This window comes from Odontomachus brunneus, unplaced genomic scaffold (assembly GCF_010583005.1).
Source record: "Odontomachus brunneus isolate Ranch 3 - 2012 unplaced genomic scaffold, Obru_v1 Obru_scaffold_069, whole genome shotgun sequence".
Lineage (NCBI taxonomy): Eukaryota > Metazoa > Arthropoda > Insecta > Hymenoptera > Formicidae > Odontomachus > Odontomachus brunneus.
In genome coordinates this window covers 1,488,363-1,496,429 of record NW_022639519.1, presented here as the reverse complement: position 1 = coordinate 1,496,429, position 8,067 = coordinate 1,488,363, and the positions used below count along the sequence as shown (strand labels likewise).

Sequence of the window (8,067 nt, the reverse complement as noted above, 5' to 3'; positions counted from 1 at the left end):
TCTCTCTCTCTCTCTCTCTCTCTCTCTCTCTCTCTCTCTCTCCCGGGGGTATCAAGCGGCGTAGCCGTGCTCGGGGACAAATTCGAAAGTTTCAGGAACTACTTTCCGCATGTTATGGGGCCCGCGGAAGCGTAAAGCAGGAAACGCCTTCTTAAGAGCATTTTTCTTACGTAGCGGAAAATGAGTTGAAAACTTATGTGAGGCCGGGACCGTGCCGCGGAAGATAATAAAGCGGCGCCCTGGAAACTCGCTCGGGCGACGCTATCCCCGGCGAATCAGCTCTAAAACCAACAAACGGGCGCCCGGGCCGAAGCGCTTAACGAACGAAACTTACGCGACGTACCGGCGACATGTATGCGACGCCCATAATTGAAGCCACGTGTGATCGCGAAAGGAACGCCGCGAGACGACCTCGCACCGTCGACGAAACATCCTCGACGCTGCTCTGCGTTACTCGCGCCACATCATAATTGAACCGGAAGCGGTCTTCATACAAGCTAAAACGTCCGGTATTCTTTCGCGAATTTTGTCAAATACTAAAAGAATACCGACATAATGCGGCTTTCGTATTTTGCACTGCTTCTCTCTATTTGGTTATACAAAATTGCAAGTGTTTATGCAGAGCGCAAGTGCCAACAAATGGCGGACTACGCCTTATTGTATAAAATATTCAAAGAAATCTTTCTTGTTTTGTAACACAAGGTACTTCGCTATATGTATTGGCACTTGTACTTTAAATCTAATAAAGCATATGCAATTCTACATAACCAAATAAGAAAACAGTGTAAAATACGCAAGCTGCATTATGTCGGCATCCTTTTGGTATCTGACAAAATGTATATGTGTATATGTAGGGAATCTAAAAAAATAATTGAATAATAATTAATAAATCTATATATATATATATATATATATATATATATATATATATATATACTTTAATATTTGATAAAATCCGCAAAAGTACCAGAAGTTTAACCATACAGGAGAGAATATTGTAGTCTCTTTTCATATATATAAATTCTTTCCCATTTCATTATATTTCTAATCCAGGGATAGACTCGATAAAATTTATTTTGCTAAGGGACATAGTAAATTTTGTTAGAAACATAGCAATTTTTTTTTCAATAACACGTTTTAACGAGTTCCTTGAATATAAGCAATGCATACAAAACAAAAAAATAGTTACTGCAAAATGTATGTGTCGATCTGTTTCTCTAGAAATTCTATATTAATTTTTACTATAAAATTCTCTCCGTGCACATAGCGTTCTCCAGATTTTCTTTGCGAGACGATATCAGATCCAGTCGTAAAAACCGAAAAAAGAGTGATCTGCACCCTTAGAGCCGTGGAAACGGAGGACCTTTATTCGAGGCCGCTACAACCGTGCAGATCCGCGACTTCTTTCTTCAATCTCTTCTCATAATAAAGTCAAGAGAGAGGACGAGGGGGCCTTTAAAATCGAGAGGTCGTGCGAGATTTACGCGTGGCGGACGATATTAATGAACGACGAGATATCCCGGCGTCATCGTTCGTCACGTCAGCGACTATCGGAACGCGCCGCCGCGCAACCAGACGCGTCATCCTCGAATAATTTGTCACGGCACCGGCAATAATTCAGAAACGACCCCCCGCGAGCCCTCTGCCGCGGTTGTTAGCTTAAACCAGCAATAATCGCCGGCCATTTGTCAGCGGGGGCCACGCGCGCAAACCTAAACCGGCCGGGGATCCTTCGTTGGAGTGTGCGAAGAGGCAGAGAAGCCCGATATCCCCGCTGCTCCACTTTCGAAAGTCCGAGCGGCGAACGGGAGCGACGGAAAACAGGAAACGGGAAAAGTTGGCGAACTGTAAACTGTCGCGGGAGGAAGAAACCCCGGACGGACTCGACGCGCACGAGGGAGAAGCGGAGTCGGAATTGAATTAACGTCCCGGACGGCCGCCTTGTTACGCGTCCTTGTACTTGCAATTAAAATTGCAACTTGTAATTAAAACGATAACAGCATCGAGGTGGAATCGAAAACACTCCGGTGGCGCGCACATTCGTTTGAGATATTTTTAAGGTCTGACGCGGCCGAGCGCTGTTAATTGAACGTTTAATAGTGAAGCGCATCGATTTCGCCGTAGACGAGGTTTCCGGTTTTCCTCCGAGACCACGCCGCATGCATACATATGTATGCGTATATGTATACATGCGTGCATGCATGCTTGTATGTATGTATATAATATTAATTCCAACTCTTGCCAATTTCGACCGATTAAATTCGTGTGCGATAATACACATATTCGTCCTGAAATTACGGAATGTGTATATTTCACGATATTTTCGATCTAGATCGAGCAGAGGAGATCCGTATATAAAAGAAATGCCGATACTTACTCGTGACGTCCCGCGGCGCGTGAATTCGCGCTAATTTCGCACGTCGTAATACCGATATTTCAATAAAACCAGTCAAATTTAATATCACGCATTTACTTCCGCGATCTTCAACCCACATTGATCAAAGAATCCACGTCAATGACATTCTGCAATTAATGTATAATATTCATTTTCCCCTAATAAATATTTCAGCCAATTAAACATGAAACATTGCGTTAATACCCAGCGTGCGTTGATGTTGCGCGCCGCGAGCCGGTCGAGAAACGCGACGATCATAGACTTATAGAATAGACTGCGCATTCAGCCTGTATGACTGTGGATAATAAGACTGAAGGACAGAGATACGTTGAATCAAATGCTTTCTCTGTCACACAGAAAAGAGTGACATAAGGAATAAAAGAGAGAGAGAGTGAAGCACAGTGAAAGAAAGAGAGGACGCATTGATCATGTGGCTGCTTCTCCTTCTTCGTTCTAGACATTTAAACAAGGAAAGCATCTTATTCTCTAGAGTTCCTCAAGTCAGATATCGTCCGCCATTTGTAGGAAGGGAAGTGAGTGAGAGAGAAGCTGCAGCGTGCTTCGTCATTTCAGTTAGAGCGTCTCTCTCCATTTCCACTAGAGTTTCTCTTTCATTTCCATTCTCGTCTCCCCATAAATAGCGGATTCGATGCAGACCAATCAGGAATCGTCATCCTTCGTTCTAGAGAAACCGACTAGAGAAATTCTGTTATTCTTCATTGTTCTCTTTCTTATTAATGCTGACTTTACCCCTCCTACAGCAATGCACAGTCTATTCAAGGGTAAATAATATAATTACCTCTAGTCATTGGTCTTCTAGAAAAAACCTAGTTTTTCATGCAACCAATATATTGTAGTCTAGTTTTCCAGACAGCACAATCTATTAAAAGATATTTTACAGACATCCAAAAGACGTTCTATTTCTTTACAGACTTCTTTTTGGATATCTTTAAGATAACTTTTAGTAAAATTTAGTAATAATTTCCTGAAGATACTCTATGATTATAAAAGAAATCTTCACAACTGTAAACTAATATCTCTGGTCACAAGGAAAAAGGTCATCAAGTTTTCCAGAAGTGCCAATGATTAAAGGGTATAATCGTGTGGTTTCTCCTACGTGTCTACGACGACGATGGAGTCGTAAGAAAGAGCTGGACGAGCGCGCCGGGATAGATGCTGCAGTTGGTCTGAGCTCACGGATATCCCGCGATAGAGCAATAGGCTCCGCTCTAATCTTCAATTCCTTCCTTTTACGATCCGTACCGACCCCGGAGACGGGGACTTATTTCTGCCTCAATAACCAGCCACGGACACGCTCCTCCACGCGCGACTACTGTGCGGCGGCTGATTTACCGCGCAGACCCCGAGCAGTCCGGGATTCTCTCGCGCGGGCTATGAAGAGAAAAGAGGAGGATGAGGAGAATGGGGAGGATGAGGAAGAACGAAGGTATCGTGAGCTTGCAAGCCGCGGGTCTCTTCTCCGGATCTGCTCTTCGTCCGTGATTGGCTGCGTTATTTCCGGGCCATCTCGCACGGAGCTTCTCCAGCTCTCTGGGGTCGCGGAGGACAGCAGTCGAGTACATATACAGCCGGCGAAATTGAAGGGAGCCCGCTCGGACAAGCGGTGAGTGGCGAGCGATCGCTCCGAGCCCGCTCCGGGTAAACTCGCGTGCTTCCGGCCATGCTGCCGTAACTCTTTCGCGACTTCCACCGTCTGCTCCCGAATCTCCGACGTTTTCCGGTCACTTGCGCTGTGCCGTCCGACTCAGAAATACAAACTTTGAAATGACACGTTCGAGTCATTTCAAACTTGAGACAGATATCTCGTAATCGTGGGGGACATTTTCTTTACTTTAATCGTGCGCGACGTACTTTGGATTTAATGAATCGGTATATGTGTTACACGATTTTTATTATTGTCATTATTAGAGTGCCATTTGCCGTGACTTTATTCGGTGGTCTTATTCCGCGCGTCATTATGTTCAAATTACCATGGTGGTTCTTTCAAGAATGACATTAGAATTTGGGTCTTTCGATTTTCTATATGGGAAAAATTGCTGTGTTGACTCGGCAAAATCTTGTTCCGTGTAAGAATTCAAATGAGATATCAGTGTGTCGATCAAGATAGTTTTTAGGATATAATTTGGCCAATGTATTGTAGTATACATTTTATATATTTTATAGGTACCGGTATACATATCTTTGAAGTAAAAATACCAATGCTTTGACACTAATAACATTAGAAACTTATTTCATTATTTAATTATATATTTAATTAATTTAATTTATATATTCAATTATATTTTTAAATATAAATACTTAAACTCTTTCAATATAGAACCTATGTGTGTATATTCAACATATGTATACATGTCTTATATTAAAAGTTTAAATATTCGCAGTTAAAAAGATTAGAACAATAAGAATGCCCAGAGTTAGGTATCAGTTTTATTATATACATCCAGGCATTCATATTTGCCTTAAACAAACGCGCATATCCGAGGCTTCTATTTATGCTTTTTTTTGTATAATAAATAATAAATAACGGTGAATATATGAAGGACAAAGTTTGACTCATTCGTTTAATATTATATTTAGTTTTACTTCAAACGTGTACGATTCTTATCTTCGATCGCGGCCCATTCTTCCGCTATTCTGCTTCGCCGTACCGTCTCTATGGCGATTACGGATAAAATATTCGTGGTTCTTTCCAATTCCGCGATCCTTACGCGCACTCTCGATCGCCGACCCTCTTTCTCTCGTGTTTCTCGGCCCCGGCAACCTCCCACTGGTGTTATCTTTACTGTTTGCCTCGATCAAGGCACTGTACACTCGGAATACACCCGTTGTGGCGGAGCGCAACGCTCTGTTTCGAAACTTCCTATCAAGTCCGATCCCTTCCGCGATTCTCCAAGCTGCCCCGGTCTCTTAGACGGACTAACCGCGCTTCCTCCCAACCCCGACCGATACCGAACGTCATCATCCTTGCCGGAGTTTGGAAGCGCCACGGACCGCATCGCGAGGAAACGATCTCGCCGACCCGCTTTCCCGCGCGGAATCCACCGGGAAATCCGGCATTGCCGTTGCCAGAAGTTTCGCCGAATCTTCCGCCGAGCCGGCGCGCGATCGATGTTCCCCTTTAATTCTTCCAGCAAAACGACCGAAAAAAGGCGAGACTTTACCCGTCGAGCCCCGCGCAGCCAAAAACAGTTAATCGTCTAGCCGTTGCATAACAAAACATCGTGTTAACCGTATAAAATGAAAATTGAAAAGAAATTAGCTTCCAACCGGCTAACGTGCGTGTATCCGGCGATACGAGTATGTGGAGACCATAAAAAAGGGTCCCGAACTAACGTCTAAAAATGCAGGCAAACAAGAGAAGAGAGAGAGAGAGAGGGAGAGAGATAGACAGAGAGAGAAAGAGAGAGAGAGTAGAGTAGAGCTTATTGAGCCTTGGGATTAAAATCCATTTAGCTTTAGTGATACAAAAGTTGGTTGTCAGGTTCCAGACATGATGTAAAGTAAAAGTAAAATAGAATTATGAACTTGTATTCAAGAGAGAGAAACAGAGAGAGAAAGAGAGAACGAAGGGTTTACAGGGAAAATATATCGACAAAATCTTTGCTACTTTGCACACGCTTCGGTTAAAGCCGCTCGCGAAACTCGTTACCGGTCCATGACGTTGTCGCAAGCGAGGTGAAGCGAGAGAGGAGGCGAGCTGGACGGCCGATAGTTAATCTTTATTACGGTAACAGCTGCATCGCGCGGTCGCCGCGCGGTTTCGCATAGATGTCAGTTAAGATCCGGGGTGCGCCGCATTCGGCCGCTTGATAAGGTGTGCTCATGGAAAAGCGTGGTGGCTCGGTGCGCAACTTTCGCGCTCGTACATCAACCGGGCGTTGGAGTGGAGTGGCGGTCGGCGCGGCGCGTCGCCGGGGAAAGAATTTACAAGCCAAAACGTCGCATTCTTTACCGCCCCGGCCTCTCGCGAACTTTCGTTTCGCCGCGAATATCACGGCGCGGTGACTCGAGATAAAGTCTGAAGTACGACTCGCTGTTGCGGCAGGCAGCGGGTTGGTTGTTCAGCTTGACGATGTGACGCTCGATAAGTAACCGTCAAGAGAGAGAGAGGGGGGAGGGAGATGGAGAGGGAGAGAGATAGAGAGAGATAGAGAGAGAGAGAGAGAGAGAGAGAGGCCCAGGTAAACGCGCGTGATAATCGCAGGCGATAATTTCGCGCCTCGTTGGAGAAGCACGAGGGAGGAGAAGAGATCACTCGGACGATCGCGGTCCTGTTAAGCGCACCGCGAGTTAAATAGAGTCCAAGCACTACTCTGTTTACTAGGGCGCCTCTTATCACATTGCATTTCTCTTGACTACCGCAAGTCACCCCTGGCAAGCGCGTACTTACACATAAATACCGTTGGAACCGAATTAATATCATCCCGAGTTTTTTACGTCGGGCCTTCGTGCGAGTAAGAGTGTGAGCTCTGTAATTGAATGATAGAGGCGTGTTACGCCGAGTGTCTGTCCACCTAAGAGAGACGCACATCGTGTCCCGGTGGAAGAGCAAAGTAGAATCGTGGAAATTGAATTCGGTTCGGCGAAATCGGGAAGGACGGGCGAGACCGACCGGTTTGCGAGGGACCACGACGACGTGTACTCACGCTCCGCCTTCTGCTCGCTGTCCACTGTCAACCCGCGCGCTGGATGAATAGAACAAATACTCGGAGTAATTTACAGCCGTGTTTGCTTGAAAATTCATGCCGAGCCGCGGCCGCGCCCGCGCCCGCGCCTGCGACGCGACGCGACGCGGCGAGGCGCGGCGCCGCGGAACAAATGTTCGGAGTAATTTATACACGTTTACTTAAAAATTCCATTAGCCCGGCGACGTCCGTCACGTCTATAGCATGAAAATCTCGTCGGCGTTTGTTTATTTTGAGTAATTAAATTTCGTGAGACGGGGTGGGGCCGGGGGAGAGAAGAAGAAATACGCGGGCAATATTGAGTTCAATTATCGGTTCGTGTAAGATTCCCAACTTCCTTCCAGCTGCTTTATGATTTCGCAGCATCGATAACTCGAGAGATTATGGACCCTACGATTTGCAATCTCCAGAACGCTATTCTGATATTGAGAAAAACTATTTTCTCAGGATATTTATTACTTTAGGATGTGCGATAACTTTGATTAATTAAATTTTGCGAGATGGGGTGAGAGAGAAAAAGAGAAATATGCGGAAAGCATCGAGTTTGTCTGCTGTAATTATCAGTTCGTGTAAGATTCCCAACTTCCTCCTAGCCGTTTTGTGATTCCACAGTAACTCAAAAATATCAAAATTGAAAGTTTACAGACCATACGATTTACAATTTTCAGAGAATATTATTCTGATTTAAGAAAAATGGTTATATTAATTATATTATATTGATTATGTTAGGATATTAATAACTTTGATTTATTAAATTCCGTGAAATAAAAGTAGAAGAGAGAAGACGAAATGTAGATAACATCAAGCTCATCTCTTATAATCAGACTTACAATTTCCAGAACATTATCCTAATATTAAGAGAAATTACCTCCTCAAGATAATTATTATATAATATTTATTATATAATATTTATTATATTCTCAGGATACGTAATAACTGTCGTGAGACTGATACTACAGTCACCAT

At 44.2% G+C, this 8,067-nt stretch overlaps 1 protein-coding gene across 1 annotated transcript in view; it reads left to right on the top strand.

Moving 5' to 3' along the window:
* LOC116846782 overlaps positions 1–8,067 on the top strand; it is a 546,096-nt gene that overhangs the window by 274,968 nt on the left and 263,061 nt on the right. The gene's annotated exons all lie outside the window — the stretch shown is intronic.